At 48.8% G+C, this 18,340-nt stretch overlaps 2 protein-coding genes across 3 annotated transcripts in view; both read right to left on the bottom strand.

Annotated features, from left to right (window-relative positions):
* prr36b (proline rich 36b) overlaps nucleotides 1–11,839 on the bottom strand; it is a 46,149-nt gene extending 34,310 nt beyond the window's left edge. The window contains exon 1 of the mRNA XM_060043987.1: nucleotides 11,388–11,839. The gene's annotated coding sequence lies outside the window, so the exon portion shown is untranslated. The remainder of the gene's footprint in view (nucleotides 1–11,387) is intronic.
* Nucleotides 11,840–16,182: 4,343 nt separating this feature from the next.
* Nucleotides 16,183–18,340, bottom strand: part of mcoln1b (mucolipin TRP cation channel 1b) — a 14,180-nt gene continuing 12,022 nt past the window's right edge. Inside the window, exon 14 of one of the 2 annotated variants that reach the window (XM_060043956.1) lies at nucleotides 16,183–18,325. The gene's annotated coding sequence lies outside the window, so the exon portion shown is untranslated. The remainder of the gene's footprint in view (nucleotides 18,326–18,340) is intronic. The other variant, XM_060043964.1, reaches the window with a different exon arrangement.

Raw genomic sequence — 18,340 nt, 5'->3', positions numbered from 1 at the left:
TAGCCACTGCCGAACAATGAAATGTGCTAGAAAATACAGCATCTAAACGTTGTTACAGAATGCTATGTACAACATATTAACTAAGCATTCATTGTTGACATATTTCTGACTGTGTTGACAACTGGATGTTGACATGAAATCTGAACTGGTGCTAATGGTTAACGTCTCCCATTAAAATACACACTGGGCTAACGTTAGCGTAGCATCTGCTCCAAGAAATAACTAAGAGAAGATGATCTCACTGGAGGACGTGAGAGGGGGGGCCAGATCATGACTGGTGTTAAAGCAGATGGCTCTGGGGTGGGGGTCGTGTGGACAGGGGGGAGGGGAGGGGGAGGGGGTGAGGGTTCAAAAGGAAGAAAGAAGAGAGGAGCTTAATGCTGAAGGGGCATGGTGGGTACAAAAGAGACCGTCTTTGGACCTTAAAGGACTGTTTCAGCTGCATTATTTTGAATTTTCAGTTGCATTGATGCTAATTTTCAGTTGTATGGTGGATGCTAATGTTTGGTAGCATAGATGTTAACGTTCAGTAGCATGATGGCTAATGTTCAGTAGCATGATGATGCCTCATTGTTCAGTAGCATGACGGCTGCTAATGTTCAGTAGCATGCTGGCTAATGCTCAGTAGCATGGATGTTAGAGTTCAGAAGCCTTAGCATTACTTATGTTCCATTGGGCTCAGCGGAACACATAACCAGAGCCCAGCTGTTTGTCTATTTAAGCAGAACCATTAGTCATAGATAAACACAGGCTATAACGCAGAGGGGGAAACAAGGCCCTATTAAAAGACGTTTGAATCTAAAAGTGCACCACCAAAATAAATGATCATGAATAATGAAACAATACTAATCCTCTGAAGTTATCCATGTAAGGAGGACTTAAATGTTCCGGAGCCGGCCCATCTCAGAGGGCCTCCTGCTCAACAGTTGGCCAGCACCAACCCACCACCTCTCCTCTTCTCCTCTATCACCATAGGTCTAATAGGGAGGCCCAACCCCCTATTCCCATGGGGGCCAAGTCAATCATCCTGGGAGTTATGCAACATCCAGCCAGTAGGATCCCAGCAGACTGCCCCCCCCCCCCCCCCCCCCCCCCCCACCACTCCCTGGACCCCTTTTCAATCAGTCAGAATGATACTGTGCCGACGCCTCTCCCCCACTGCCTCCGCCATTGTGGCTCTGACTGCATTACCACTGCCACAGCAGCCGTGACCCGTTCATCACACAATAAGAGGCTCCAGCCCTGATAGCCCGGAGCCTGGAGGAGAGGAGAGGAGAGGAGAGGAGAGGAGAGGAGAGGAGAGGAGAGGAGAGGAAGGAAGAGCCGAGGAGAGGAGAGGAAAGGAAGGAGGAGAAGGAAGAGATGAGAGGAGAGGAAGGAGGATGCGAGTGGAGAGAAGATGTAGGAGAGGATGTAGGAGAGGAGAAGAAAAGAGGAGGGGAGGAGAGAGGAGAATGGGAGGATGAAGGATAAAGAGGAGAGCTCAGGAAGGAATTGAGTGGAGTGAGGGAGAGGAGGAGACAAGCCATTGGGCCTTGGGACACTTAGTGATGGTGGTGGTGGTGGCTGAGTGGTTTCATAGCAGGCACATGACAGCCAGCTGAACCCAGCCATTGTCTCCATCACCTCAAGGCTAACTCCGGGGCTAGCCTGATGCTAATTTGAGGCTAATCACAGATCACACATTTCCCAAACACCCCCCCCCCCCCTCCCTCCCTCCCTCCCCCTCCCTGCCTGAGCTCGGAGGTCAGGACCCCGCCCGGTTCTCTTCACACACAAACAAACTGGAGCAAAACAATGCCTGCTGCACTCCACAGCATTCCTGCTCCCTACACACCGGGGGAGGGGGAGAGAGACACACTGGGAGAGAGAGACACACACAGAGAAACAGAGACAGAGAGAGAGAAGGGGAGAGAGAGACACACACACTGAAAGAAACATAGACCGAGAGAGAGAGAGAGAGAGGGGGGGGGGGGGGGGGAGAGAGACACACTGGGAGAGAGAGACACACACACAGAGAAACAGAGACAGAGACAGGGACAGAGAGGAGAGGAGAGAGAGACACACTGAGAAAACATAGAGAGCGGGAGAGAGACACACACTGAAAGAGAAACAGAGAGAGGGGGAGAGGGAGATACACAATGAGAGAAACAGAGACAGAGAGAGAGAGAGAGAGAGAGAGAGAGAGAGAGAGAGAGAGAGAGAGAGAGAGAGAGAGAGAGAGAGAGAGAGAGAGAGAGAGAGAGAGAGAGAGAGACAGAGACAGAGAGACAGAGAGACAGAGAGACAGAGAGACAGAGACAGAGAGAGAGACTTTTGAGAGCGAGACAGCGAGCCAGACAGACACACAGAGAGAGAAACTAAGACGCAGCAAGAGTCAGAGAGAGGGGGAGAGAGACTTCTTGGACCGGCTGATGATGTAAGAGAGGCCCCTGACACGGGGCCATGGACTCTATTAGTTAAACAGCCCTCCATCTCTGAGGCGGCCGGGCACAACAAGTCACCCAGCCAAGTCTCTCCTCCCTCTCCCCTCTCTCGGTCTCTTTATGTCTCTCTCCTCCCTCTACCCTCTCTACTCTGTGTCTCTCTCCACTCTCTTCTCTCTCCTCTGTATGTCTCTCTCCTCCCTCTTCTCTCTCCTCTGTATGTCCCTCTCCTCCCTCTCTCCTCTGTTTGTCTCTCTCCTCCCTCTCCTCTCTCTTTCCTCTGTTTGTCTCTCTCCTCCCTCTCCTTTCTCTTCCTCTCTATATCTCTCCTTTTCCTCTGTCTGTATCCTCTCTTCATCTCTCTCTCTGCCTGACTCTCTCTACCTCCACATTAAGTATATATACGTAAGTATACTTTGGGGTCTCTCCTGTCCGCCGCAGGGGGGAGGGTCCGGGTTGCTGCTCCACCAAACGTGAGGTTTACACCAGGCTCAACGGGTCAGGGGTCAAAGGACGAAACCACCACTAGAGCAAGGCCCTCTACCAAGTCAGGACGGGCTCGCTCGAACTGTGCTCCCTGATAGCGTGCCAAAGAATGGCGCAGGCAAGAGGGTGTGGGCCACCTGGTGGGGGTCACGTGACCAGGATGACACCGCTAATCCCTCCAGCTTCGTGCTGACAGAGGGTTAGTCGCTTGCGCTGGCTTAACCCGTGCATTAAGGATACTCCATATAACTGGTGGTCATCCCCCCTCTCAGAATTAACAGCAGCAAATACACGTCACACACACACACGTCACACACACACACACACACACACACAGACACACACACACACACACACACACACACACACACACACACACACACACACACACACACACACACACACACACACACACACACACACACACACACACACACACACCAGGAGGCGGGGCCCCGGGGGACGGTCAGATTCACACACGACAGAGCTCGTTAACCCTGGACAAAGACAGACGCTAATCCAGTTAGGAGAGAGAGAGAGAGAGAGAGAGAGAGAGAGAGAGAGAGAGAGAGAGAGAGAGAGAGAGAGAGAGAGAGAGAGAGAGAGAGAGAGAGAACATTGATGATGAATATACAGACTATAGCAGAACGTCAGTGTCCCACACAGATAGGCAACACTATAGGAAGGAAGGGCCTATCCACCATCCCGCCTCTCTCCAACTCAACTCTCTCCCTCCACCTCACCTCCTTCCATGCCTCCATCTCCCTTTCTTACACCTTCACTCCCATCCACCCTTGCTAAACCTCCCCTCTCTCCCTCCACCCATCATCTTTCTCCCTCCCCAGGCCTGCACCCCCCATTCCTCACCCCTCCCCTACCTAACGAGCCCCCCCCCACCTCTCCTCCCTCTCGTTCACGGTAAAAGAACAACAAACAACGGACCCGCGGTCGGTTGCAGACCCCCAAACCACCAGAGGACCAGCGCTGAGGGGCGCCCCCATCAGAGTTGGGGGGCTCGCAGGGGCTCAACAGCCTGGCAGCGGGGAGGTACACAGGAGGATCAATGGAGGGGAGAGAGAGAGAGAGGGGTCCATTAGTGGGGGGAGCAGTTTTACTCTGATGCAGTCAGGCCTGTTCCCCTGGGAAATGGCAGCAGTATCAGATGGTGCTAGGAGAGGACTCTCTCCTAGTGTGTGTGTGTGTGTGTGTGTGTGTGTGTGTGTGTGTGTGTGTGTGTGTGTGTGTGTGTGTGTGTGTGTGTGTGTGTGTGTGTGTGTGTGTGTGTGTGTGTGTGTGTGTGTGTGTGTGTGTGTGTGTGTGTGTGTGTGTGTGTGTGTGTGTGTAAGCGTAAACTTTTTATTTATACCTTCATACCTTACTGACATCTCAGTAAGGGTGTATGACTTTATTTGTGCAAAAGAATTATAACAATATAAAAAAAGCAAAAGATGAGTTGCTCATGAAGAAGTGATGTAGCATGTATGAGAATGTCTAGCCTACAACGCTGAGTGCCTTATTATGCAATCTGCCTCCTCTGACCAGTCTGGCATAGAATAATGAATAGATATAGATCCATAGATAAGGTCCAAATCTCAACGAGTACTCTCTTGTACTTTGTTTCCACCACTGCGTTGGTATACAATTCTAAAGTCTGTTGAACCTGTATTATATAGTGTCTGTCAGTCACACCCACACCCAGCGCCACAGGCCATGCAGCTGTAGAGCCACTCATAAACTTCTACACATTGATTTGATGTTTTATCCATCGGGCCGCTTTGCAACACGAGACATGTGTGGTTTTATTGCGTTGTAGTCTGGGTATTGTTCAGGGCAGGGCTCTTCATTACACCTATTGTGTAGAAAAACTGGAGACGGATGGCCCTGTGAGGGGAGTGCTGTGGCTGGTAGACTGCGCTACACACAGGAATCACACGGGTGGTCGCGTCTTCAGATCAACGCATCAGATCATTGGAATGATCTGACTATCTTGATATGCTATCAAACAACATAAAGTGTCAGTGAGATGTGTGATTAATTATATCACCATCACAGCAGCGCTATGTGCGATAGATGTCACTTCCAGTCTGATGTCTGGACGCACTGGGCGGTCATTACGGTAGAACGTAGTGATGGTGGTGGTCCGACGCAGGGAGACCCCCGGCCAGACACTAATAGTTGGTTTAGTGAAAACTCTTCTATTCTCAACAACAATGCAATGGCAAGGACTTTGCTTTGGACTATTTCATTCTATTTAATGCTTCAAAACTTGGCAACAACACCACATACAGTATAAACAAGATAAAACATGTGGTTATGGATATGTTAATAGAAAGAGAAGCACCTGTGTTTCTTACAGTATTGATTTATACCTTCGGTGTATCTAATCCCCTGGTAAACAGTAACACTGTGGTACCACCCAAGCCTAGTGTGTGTGTGTGTGTGTGTGTGTGTGTGTGTGTGTGTGTGTGTGTGTGTGTGTGTGTGTGTGTGTGTGTGTGTGTGTGTGTGTCTGTGCGTGGGCAAGGTGTTTGTCTGTGCTTGGGCAAAATGTGTGCGCATGTGTGCGCTAACAAGGTGTGTTTGTGTCTGTGTTCGTGGGCAGGGAGTATCTATCTACTGTATGTCTGTTTGCGTGGGCAAGGTGTGTGTGTCTGTGTGCATTGGCACAGTGTTTGTGTCTTCAAATGGGTGCAAGGCTTGTGCGTCTGTGTGCGTGGGCAAGAGGGACAGTTTCAGGGAGAAACAGGAAGTAAGAGAAACAATTAATGGGGCGTTCGATTTTCAGAAGAATCTCACAAACTCAAACTAAAGGTCAAAGATAGCTGCTCTATGCAACAACAGTAGTGAAAGCTGTACTAATACACTGAATATAAACCCTTCTGTCATATTTGTGATTCAATAAGACCTCTAACGTGATTCAATAAGGCCTTCTGATACGGTACATACATCTGCAAAATAACAGAAAATACTTTGTTATCGACTGGTATTGCAACAATGGCTAACCTGGCTAGAACTGGTATTGCTAACAAAGGCTAACCTAACTAGAACTGGTATTGCTACAAAGGCAGCTCTCTTTCCCACTTGTTGTACTGGAACTTGGTCAACCTGGGCGGGTCATTCCCAACTCGACCTCAGAGGTAAATGGAAAGAGACATGAGTAGGGGGGATGAAAAGAGAAAGATATGTTCTGTGAAGTGGTGTCATAATAAATATAATATTACTTTATGTACATATCAGGTAGGTGCATGTGTGTGTACTTTATCAACCCCAGACGGGAAGTCACTTTATAACCATTTTCCATATATGATTGTTGTTGTAATATCTCTGTGTTTACTGTGCCATTAGACTTGAAGTGTCCATTCTATAGATATGGAGATTGAGTCTGAGACCGGGAGGGAGAAAGAGGGAGAGGAGATCGAGAGCGCAAGATAGAGGAAGAGAATAGGCTAACAGTAAGCCGAAACAAAGACAGGGATTGAGTGAGTTAGATGGTAAAAACAATGACAAAGAGAGAGAGTCAGAGAGAGAGAGGCAGAGAGAGAGGTAGAAAGAGAGAGAGAGAGAGAGAGAGAGAGAGAGAGAGAGAGAGACAGAGAGACGGAGAGAGGCATATTATAGACTGACATTTCTTTTTAAACATTGGCAATAAAAATACATATTCTTCATGCCAGTAAAGCACTTTTTAACGATTTGAGTTGGTAGAAATTGAAGCAGATAAAGAAATAGAGAAAGAGAGATAAAGGAGAGTGCAGTGAGCAGGGACCACCTAAGTCGTTTTTAACTTGACAAGCCACCGGTTGGGAGGGGGGGTCATTGTAGTGGGCGCCATGCCAACCACAGGCTCTCTCTGTCGGGCTAAACGAGATCAGAGCAGCACAGGCCAGCTGGAGGATCAGATCAATGACACCACAGACAGAACCGACAGTAGAGAGGTAAGCACCAGGGCCAGGGAGACATCTGGGGAAAAGGGCGACTTAAGCACTTCAGAGGCCTCTGTTCCTGCTGTCCATCTGTCCGTTTCCATCCCTCTATCCGTTTCTCTCCGTCTCTCTCTCAAATCTTAATTGGTATCTACAACGCTCATTGTTTCCTCGATCTCTTTGTCTAGTTTAGAATGTTTTTCTTTATCTTTCTATCACTCTGTCTCGCAGTCTGCCTTTCTCCCACTCTCACAGTCTTTCACCCCCTCCCTTTTCCTTTCTGTCTCTCTGCCTCTCACTCTGTCTCACCTCCATCTCCTTCACCTCCCTCTCTCCCTCTGAGAGCCTGGCTCAGAACCAGGAACACAGGCACTCTGCATGTACCAGTACAGTGTTTCTAAGAGGATTTGCGTCCTCCTGCTTCGAAGAGAGAGAGACAGAGATACAGAGCGATGGGAGAGAGCAGGTGAGAGGCATGTGCCACACACACACACACACACACACACACACACACACACACACACACACACACACACACACACACACACACACACACACACACACACACACACACACACACACACACACACACACACACACACACACACACACACACACACACACACGGCAAGGAGACCTAGATCCCTGGTCTAGGTCCGGTTGGTAGAAACTGATCTAATAGAACATAAAGTCATGTTCCTTTACAAGTGAAGTGGGCTTCCTTTACAATACTCCCCCCACTACTTCCTCCCCTACACCACCTCCATCTGCTTCACCATCTCCACCCTGACCTGCTACACCAGGGGGCAGGATGGTCCGATGGTTGGGGTCTTTGAACCCCAGCCGATGGCTCTGGGTCGGAACTTCCGGTGCCTACAGTCCAGGGCAACCACCGCGATAACCGCTATAAAAATCCATGTTTAATTTACATATCGTTTATTGACTCCTCTTTTCCAGGTCATCGGGTCAATTAGTATCTATAATGTAGAATCACATTAAGCACTGGGCTTATCAGAAGCACAGAGCCCCCCAGCGCCAAGACAACAACAGAACAGCAAGTTAGCGGTTCAAACCGCTTACCCTGTGTTTGAACCGGTTTACCGTGCAACTTATAAACAGATCACATTATCAACCAAGCAGCTATTCTGTGTTGTGATGACATGAAGAACTTTCTCACCTTTGAAGCCATCTCTTTAGAAACTGCCTAAAAGGCTGACTCCCAACCACATCCACCATGGCAACACCAGAACCAGGCCGGGTCGCTATGGTAACGACCATCTAGAACGCCACAGGCGTCCACACCACACCTTTTAATTACTGCTGGAGCCAAACCAATAAGAGGTAGCACCAACCCGTGAACTGGTGAGATCGTTACCCTAGCAACAGGGTCGCAAACCACGTCCTGTCCTCCCACCGGTGGAATTCAGAGCCTCTGGTTGCCCAGAGATGACCACAGCTGCAGGCGCCCGGACCGCACAACCATGTGCCGGAGCACCAGCTGCACTCGCCAACAACTGCGCCGCCGAGCCCCGTATCAGGCCCGACGGACGGCCTTATCTCCCCGCTGCACGCTCCCTGGAGCTGCTGGGCCGTTGAGCCATGACAGCATAAAGGAAAGATAGCCTGGATTATCTTAAATTAGCTGTAACTTTGGTGGTTTAGGGTGAGTTTCCATGGCTGGTTGTCTAAGCAACTGCCTTTCTAAACTGAGGTTCTCTGGAATAGCGCCTCCCTACAAAATGGCTGCCTCAGGAAGGGGATGTTCCAGTAGAATATAATGGAACCCTGTTGAAAGGAACTTAAAGGAATAACCCAAACATACACAGATACTGTTTCTCAATATGAACACAAATGATTTAATACTGGCCAGGCAGACCCTCATTCTAGGAAGGATAGTCTAATGGTCACGACTGATATTCATGACTTTAAAAGTCGCCGAGAGGGAAGGAGGCTTCATGCAACCAATGGGCAAGGAGTGCTTGACCAAACACTAATAAAATCCTGGTCGATAAGGTACGGTTCTGTTTTGAAGGTTGAATGACAATCTAAATTCTCCGGTTAGCCGATCTTATTAAGCAGGTTTGAAAAGATGACGAATTCCATTCAACGTCTCATCCTTGGAATGATAGCGAGATTTTATTCACAACGCTCTGTTGCAATCACATAGTAGTAAGCATGTTAAGTAGTAATAATAAGCAATAGCACACTACTAAATCCCCACTGTCTTCATCAACACAGACGTATTGGAGGAAGGACTCTGCTTGTCCATCCAGCTCACAAAGGAGAGGCTTGTGATTTGAGAGGCTTCTCTTTGGGGGTTGGGGCTCCATTAGTGAGTCAGTGGTATCTAATGCCTTTGGGCGTAGGGGAAACAGAAGCCTATTAATACAACAATCTCCTCTCTCTTATGACCAGCCAGGGACCCAGGGCCAGGCTGGAGACAGACTCAGGCTTCGGGCGATACAGTCATTAAAATGTAAATTACCTTAAATATTAGCCTTTACTCTGCACTGGGAGGGCACACAGGTCAAGGTTGCTGACATTAATGTCACACAAACTGAGACCTGTTAGAGACGACAGCACACTGCTACTGTCTCTGCTAACTGGGCTGCGTAACTTCATACAGCACTTTACTAGCCTTGACGAAGGCCAATCACAACACTTCATCTGTTACAAATCATACCCGCCCAAACACTGGCAGCAGCCAATCAGGCAAGGTTGACCCCCAGATGGTCAGGGGCTGTTAGCCACACTCACAAGGACACCTGGATGCCGCTTTGAGGAGCTGATCTCAGACCTGTGATCCCTTCTGACACTCCCCCATCTAATACAATATTAATAGTCTCATACCATATTCTTGTAGAGCTTTATGTTACGTAGGTTCAAAGCACTCATATCGTCGTGCCTTCAAGGTGTTTTATCGTAATAGCTTTGTTTTGTGCTGACTCTCCAACATCTTTCTTAATGGTTGCTTTAACCAGCTGGAGGCCATATTCGCTGGTAAAAACAAGTATAATAGAAGCTAACCCACCGCAAAAAACACTGAGAAACACTTTGGCTTGCGTTTCCTTTGCAAATATAGGAAAATATTTTGGGTCAGAGAATTTGCTTCAAATAATTTCTATGAAATCGTCTCTAAAAAGTGTTATTGTCTCCCGACTTTTGTGAACGGGGATCTGGCTATTGATGCCCTGGAAATGTAATTTAGCGCAATTGCATTAGCCAAGGCTCTAACTCACCCTCCCATCTTAACTCAACATAGTGAGTCAGCCTTTCTCCCTTGGCTGGACAGGGGATGGGGAGGGATCAGAGGGTGGGGGTGGTGGACAGGCTGTAAGCCCCACCAGTGACGAGTATTCTGGAGAGCACCCAAGCACCCAAGTGGCTGAGCCTAAGGTGCTTGTATTAATCGCCCTGGGATACGGCTCACAACAAAGAATGACACCGATATCTCACAGCAGACAATGTGGATTAATACCGGCCTGCCCACGACCACCAGCACCCCGTGGTCTCCTACCCAGTGTCCGCCGCGCCCTGAACGGCAAACAGTGAAACAGTAGGGGGAGTTTTGGGAGAAGGCTACCTGCGTGAGTGGGGTTAGGGTTAGCAGAGATTTGGACCGCGGCCGGCTCCTTCTCTATTGTTTCGGCTGCAGAGGGGAGGACCATACCCGCTACTACGCACACTACCGGGCAGGCAGGCCAGAAAGGAGCGGCATTATTTACGAGTCCCCGGCCCCATTAGCTAATCACAGCCCGGTATGAATCACTGGATACCACGACTTCCAGCGTTAAGACATTAGCGTGTTAATCAAACAGGCTGGTTTCATGGACGCACCCCCGCCGCCTACATATATTATACCCTGGATGTTTTTTTTTACACACATAGACAGGAGTCAGCCTACCAAGTCGGAACATGAGGAGGGGTTTACCGGCGTTATTATCACCGAACCACCCGGGCGGACGATGGACCAGTTATCGGCTCAGAGAACAATGGGCGTCCGCCTCAGAGGATGGCTCGGCGGATAGGAAAAGTTAAGGGACTGATGGGGGATAAGGTGATAGAAAATATCACGGTTGAGTAGATAAACAAGGTATTTCCTAATAAAAACTAAGGGGGGAACGTTTCGGTGGTTCAGCGACAACCCCGCGTCCACATCGCGGTGACAACGGGGTCCTCAACCGGCCGCCACCGCCCCTCCAGCCCGGCGGGGTGGCGGAGGAGCCAGTGGAGGCTGGGGGTCCAGAGCCACGTCTCCTGGTCCGAACCAGGCGGTGACACGTGTCGGTAGACCGTTAAACACACCCCAGTTCACTTTTAACACCGATATTCATTCATGCCATCTCACACCTCCGGTCCCTTAACCGTTTTATTCGGTGGAAAAACGTTGGTGACGGTTAGGCGGTAACTCGCACCACACGACGACGCGAAAAACGGGTTATTCCAAACAAACATTTCAGAATACATATGCTACATTTAAATGATATTAACCAGGAGATAATCTCGACACATCCTGAGCCAGCTAGCCAGGACTCAGGAACTCACTCCGCCTTACCGATGCCGTGCGGGGAGCTCTCAGAGCCGGTCCAGCCTCGCCCAGTTCGCCCGGTGTCCCTCGGAAACGAAGCGGCCTCACAGGGCGACGAAACGGGCCGGAAACACACGAACCGAACCGGGTCAGCGGGAAACTTCGGGGGTCCACAACCGCCGTGATTTCCTTCTTCAAAGAAAGAAAGGACCGGCGTTTAGCAGTCCACACACACGCACACACACACACACACACACACACACACACTGTGCAGACCGGCGGACCGAGGAGAGGACTGTACCACTACGGAGGCGCGCCGCGGTGGAACTCAAAGGGATGAGAAAGCGCGAGCTGCCAAGGAGCTCCGGGCCCAGCCAATCACCTGCCAAGGAGCTCCGGGCTCGGCCTATCACCGGCCAGCCTGGGGTTTATTCAAATCAGGGATGATGTCACCTCTTGCAAGTCACCCTACTTTTCTCCCCCTGAGTTCACAATGTGTCGTATCCCCCCTTTCTCCCTCCAGCCCCCAATACTCTCTCTATATTGTATTGTGTCGTGCACGCCCCTATACACCCCCTTTCACGCGTGACCGCCCATCCCGCAGCACGCATTCATCTCCTTAAGGAGCCATGGGAGAGATGAATGCGTGTGGCTGCGTACTCACGCCACCATTCATAGGAGTGCATGCATTATGGGATGGGGTGTCCCACATGTGGAGGGGTTCCCATGGAGACCGTGGGATGGTCATTTTGGTGTCACTACCGGGTCCACACACTTTTAAACCCGGGATCAACACATGGAAAACCTGTTGATAGAAAGAACTATATTTCTTAAGAGTATTAATGCATTCCTATATATAAAAACCCAGTGGTTTTCCCATCGTATAGTTTCATTCTAAACCGTAACTTCGCTTCAGGATTTAATAGGACAGATTTAATTGAATATTCCTGTTTTTGACTTGCTTCCAATGATCGGCGTTTACAAATCCTGGAGCATTGAGCGAGGATGCACCTGCTGCTGCGAGGTCTGAATAGAGAGAGATTGAGAATCCGACAGAGCCAGATCCACGACACACATCGCCCCAGTATAAATCATAAATAAATAAAGAGACCCACTTTATACCGGGTCGGACTATCTGAGGCAGAACCAGGAGGTTTTGAGCAGGGGGCGTTCACCGCTTTGTCTCCGCTTCGCGCTCCTCTCTATTGAACAGTTAGACTGTCTGGGTGGCCGTTCTGACTGTCGGTCTGCCTGACTGTCGGTCTGCTCGCCTGCCTGCCTGCCTGTCTGCCGTGGTGCTGGAGCCCTTTAGCCGGCGGCCTGTCTGTCTGTCTGTCTGTCTGTCTGTCTGTCTGTCTGTCTGTCTGCCTGCCTGCCTGCCTGCCTGCCTGTCTGTCTGCCTGTCTGTCTGTCTGTCTGTCTGTCTGCCTGTCTGTCTGTCTGTCTGTCTGTCTGTCTGTCTGTCTGTCTGTCTGTCTGTCTGTCTGTCTGTGTCTGTCTGTCTGTCTGTCTGTCTGTCTGTCTGTCTGTCTGTCTGTCTGTCTGTCTGTCTGTCTGTCTGTCCGTCTGTCCGTCTGCCTGTCCGCCGTGCTGCTGGAGCCCTGCAGCCGGCGGCTGTCTGCACGAGGCGGGCCTTTGTGTTCGGCTCTGTTCCGTTCCTTTGTGGAGAATCGGTGGTCGGTCCAACTCGTGTCGAGGGCAGAAGTCTGCTCCGGGCACGGGCTCTGCTCTGAGGCAGCTCAGCGTGGTCCCGACCATGCAGCAGCCGCTTAACGGAGGAACTGGACGGTCTGGGGGGGCAGGGTTCTGTTTACTAAACAGTGATGCATCAACACCTCACTCTCATACACACACACACGCGCACACACACGCACGCACACACACACACACACACACACACACACACACACACACACACACACACACACACACACACACACACACACACACACACACACACACACACACACAAAGATGGAGTAAATAGATAGAAAGAGATAGATTATAGAATATTCTTATTTTCTATTTATTCTACATTGATGGATGGTTGAACGGAATTACAGACAGATTGATGTCCGCATGTTGGTGTGAGGAGGATATGGAGTTTGGAGCTGGTACGTGTTTATATGTTCATGAGTCATATTAATGTTGGTATGTTTGTTAAAATCATAGAAGGGGGATGAGGAGAGAGAGGAGGAGAGAGAAGAGGAGGGAGGCAGGCAGAGAAAGAGAGAACCATTAGGGGGAGAGGGAGACAGGACGGGAGAGAAAGAGAGGAAGAGAGAGAAGAGGAGGGAGGCAGGGAGAGAGAGAAACACAGAGGAGGAGGTAAGAGATAAAGGGAGGGAGGCAGGGAGAGAAAGACAAACAGGAGGGAGAGGGAGACAGGAAGGGAGAGAAAGAGATGGGGAGAGAGGTGAATACAGAGAGAGACCGAGAGAAGGGGAGGGAGAGAGGAGGTGTGTGTACACTGCTGTCGGAGGTCCTGGCATGGTCCATCACAAGCACCACAAAGAAAGGAAGTGTTTTTGTTCTACAGGAAGGGGTGTGGCGGTGCACCCACCAAACAGCCCCCCCCACACCAGACCCAGCACCCAGCCTGGCTCCCAATCTAGAACAGCACCTCTCTCTCTGTCTCTCTCTGTCTCTGTCTCTGTCTCTGTCTCTGTCTCTGTCTCTCTCTCTCTCTCTCTCTCTCTCTCTCTCTCTCTCTCTCTCTCCATCCACCTCACTCTCTCTCTCTGTCTCTCCATCTGTCTCACCCTCTCTCTCTCTCTCTCTCTCTCTCTCTCTCTCTCTCTCTCTCTCTCTCTCTCTCTCTATCCACATCTCTGTCGCTCCACCCAGCTGTCTTCCTCTTTCTCACCAAATTAATCTGAAACATTGACAAAGCAGTTCAGAAATGCAACAAAGGAAAAGTAACAAAGTTCTTCAAAAAGGTAAAAAGTGATTGATTATCAGTCAAGTACTGTGCAGAACACGAGGTCACGGGTACGGAGTGTATCTAAGTATAGCTGGGAACTGGGCCACTGAGCCTCTCGCCGAGGGCGTCTCTCTCTCTGCCTCTGTACCATGGTGACTGGTCCTGCAGGCAGACCAGTACTGCTCTCTCTCTCTCTCTCTCTCTCTCTCTCTGTCTCTCTCTCTGTCTGTTTCAAAGTCACCTCATTCCCCAACAACATGTACCCAGACAAAGAGAGAGAGATAGACCGACACCGAAGTCGAGTGAAGCGGCAGAGAGAAAGAGAGAGAGGGAGAGAGAGAGGCAGTGAGAGAGACAGAGGGAGAGCGAGAGCGAGTGAGGTAGAGAGAGGCAGAGACACGCCCATCACCCCCCACTGACGCCATCTTCTGCAGAAACGCTCGCCACGTGTTTAATATTTCCAGTTTGACTCTGATCACAGAGTTGTGGTGACCTCCCACATGGGGCGCAGCCAGGGACTGGGGAGCTTGTACAGGTTAACAGTATACAAAGTCTGCACAAATACACAAACGCACACAGATACACACACACACACACACACACACATATACACACAGTGGTACACACACTACAGCCACACCCACCAGCCAGTATCATTTGATTCCCTTACTGTTGAACCATATAATCTTGAGATAAGGATTAAAGATTTTGGAGAAGCTAGACTATTCTAGAGGTATCCTAGAAGATATACAACGACTTTATGTTCCAATCAGATCACTTTTCCCTCATCTCATTGCAGCCCGTCATGCATATGTGTTTGTTAATACATCACATACAGGCTATCCTTATATTAAATATACTATACTATACTATATACATAGGCTATTTACTAAAATACAGAGGCTTTTACCTACATTTCCTAGGGGTTTACAGTAAAATATACAGGCTATTCATGTACAGCCTGTTTAGGCTTTTTTCTATACATTTCACAGAATCTGACATATACGTTTCATCTTGAGGGACCGGGAGCAGGACTGGGCCCTGAGGATGCATGTCCGGGCCGGTCACTCCCTGTCTGTCAGACGTAATCAGCTGAATAATGGATGCTGTTATTGGACGGCGTTCATCTCCACTTCACTAAGAGCACTAGCTCTCTCCCTGTCTCTCTACTTGCCTCTCTCTCTCTCTCTCTCTCTCTCTCTCTCTCTCTCTCTCTCTCTCCCTGTCTCTCCATCCCCCCTCCCCAGCCACACTCTCGCCCTCTCTCTCTCTCTCTTTCTCTCCCTGTCTCACTCCAACCCCCCCCCCCCCCTCCCCAGCTACTCTCCCCCCGCCCCGCCTCCCTAGCCTCTCTCTCTCTCTCTCCTCTTGCTAAGCCATTCGGGTTTTGCATCTTCATCAGTTACTCTTTGCTTTCGTGTTCCTCTCCAACTCCACTTATCCACGAGGTGAGGACGCGTGGTGCGTGCTGATAATGGCGGGCGGGGCAGCGCCGACATTTTACTTGCTAAGCATTATTCCTTCCGTTTTAATTTATTTTGTTTATCTTTTCTTTATGCAACACTCCTCCTCTCCTCCATCCCTCCCATCCTCTCTTCGTCTCCTCTAAAATGCAGTGTTTTCAGCCTGCCCTCCCTTCGGTATTGCCTCTCAGCTGCTGTATTGACTATGTGGTTCCTCAGAGGCCGTCCGGCTGAAGGTCTGACCCGGCTCTCCTTTGCCCTCTAGCGGCACTACGGGAGCACTGCAGCGTTCCAGGCATATTATACAATGTACTAACTGGAAACCCAAAGACATCTTCAGGATGGTTAAACGATCTATTGTGATCTCTTGAGTGGATGATAATGAGTTTGTCGCTGCAGAGGGTCGAGTAGACAAGAATAAACACTCTCACCTGAGTTCAGTTCATACATGTTTTAGAATTTATTACAACCATTCATTGTAAAGCAGTGGTATTTTTGGAACTATATATAAATAGGCCTACACATTACCCAGCATTTAGTCCTGCATATTGTGCCAGTGAGGCAAAAATAACAACAATATTGAATAAAAATCATAAAAAAAGGATGTGTTTGCAAGGTAAAAGCTGCATTACCTTCCTATACTTAGTTTAATGGTAGTACATTCATAAATACTGACAGAGCATTTAATTAATACTTCAAGTAAAACGGTATACATATAATTAAAATTAAACTGAAGAGTTAACATTTAAAGCTGGTGTAAAGATTTGAGAGCTGTAAACTTTAAGAGAGAGCAAGAAGAGGAAAAACATTTAGCCGCCATTGTGAAGTGTAGATTACCACACCTGTTATTGACGTGCACGATGGATTCCCTGAACTAATCAGGGAAGAGATGCCCTGATTGGTAAAAAAAACAACTTTAAAATCTTAAAACAAATCTCAAACAAGGACAGATGCCTCAGAACAGTTATTAACATTGCATTTAACTCACTAATAGCTAAGACTAGATAGAAGCTTTAATTTCCCTATTGATATTTTGCTAAACATTTCAGAAGAAAAAAAAGCACATAATGTCAAGAGTCCCTTCTATTCCAGAGTGATTTATTTTTTCACCATTAAGAACAAACAAGCAGCTGTCCTCACAACTTGGCTTCAATGTGAAATCAACAGTCACCAAAATAGAATGCATAAATACATAAATATTAATACTCAACATCATATTGAAGGAAAACTCCAGTCTTAAACACTCTGACATTGTTATTAAACAGCTGTCCTATTCATTCCATGGAAGGTTATCCAGGTTTGTGTCAAATTGTACTTCTGTTGTTATCGGCGTGGTGACATACATGATACATCCTGTCCTTCTCTGCTCCAGTGAACCCATTTCCTACATTACCCAGAATGCCTCACTATGCCTTCTCAACATGAGGAGGTGACATTCTGTAAATTGTACGTTTGTATATTTAGTACAATTAATCAAATGTATTTTGTATTATTAATTCTGAGAGCTAGCTAGACATTCAACAGGGTGCTATGATACCATAAGCCCCACGGGCGACCAGGCCTTCCCTCCTCCCTCCTGATGAGAGTCTCAGCTGGGACCGCCGGCTTGGCCTACAGCATGGCTGACCGTGGCTAGCTTTAGCTTAGCCAGTGGTGTGTTCTGCCACACACAAGCATCAGTTGGGGTTGGGCAGAATGCACCACTGGCTCAGCTAAAACTAGCCGCTGTTAAGCCTCGATGTAGGCCAGGCTAAGCTGAACGCCAGTTTGAGATTGAGAAAACTCTCCCAAACAGCCAAACTACAGTAAACAGTCAAATAGGACCTTGGTTTCCTATTCATCCCCAATATACACATCAAAATAATATCAGAGTGTTTTAGCCTTGACTATTCCTTTAATGGAATTCTTCAAGGTCTTTTCCTTCAGTTTTCCAGAAGGAATGTGTGCAAACTTGTGCTGCGGTGGGAACCCAGAGCTTGTGTCCAGGAGTGCATTAGCGTGAGCGTTTAGCCTCCTTGTTCTCATTACCAGGGGGGGGGGGGGGACTCAATATTAATGAAGACTTAGTGGGGGACCTCCTCTCACCCCATCCCCCCGGCCCCCCGGAGGACAGGAACACAGCAGACATCAAATATGCATATCCCAGCTATGCATATTTCATAATGTATAAATGCGTGTGTCTGTGTGCGTGCGTGTGTATGTGTGTGTGTGTGTGTGTTAACGTACTAATGTAATGTATTTACACCAATAAATATCAATATGCGACAGTTACCGAGGCAACCATCCATGGAGGGATGGATAAAAACCGACTCATACGTAATTTCAAAATAAATATATTAAAATAACGGGATTCAAATGTAAACGAAGAAACTCTGAGGCCGAACGGTCGTCTGGTAGAGCCTGAAGGAGACTTATGGAGAGACTCTCCGAGCGTCTCCGAGCCCCTCAGCAGACCGGCCGGGGTCTCTGAAGGAGTTAAAAATGTAGGTGTTGTAACCTTGGTAACCTTGGTAACCACGGGGAGTTTGGCGCAAGGTCAGCCCGATCGCCATGGAGACAGGATGGTTCCCGCTCTGCGTCTGGGAGGGGTAGAG

Source organism: Gadus macrocephalus, chromosome 2 (genome assembly GCF_031168955.1).
Source record: "Gadus macrocephalus chromosome 2, ASM3116895v1".
NCBI lineage: Eukaryota > Metazoa > Chordata > Actinopteri > Gadiformes > Gadidae > Gadus > Gadus macrocephalus.
The sequence above is the reverse complement of the archived record's forward strand: the minus strand, read 5'-3'. Positions and strand labels throughout refer to the sequence as shown.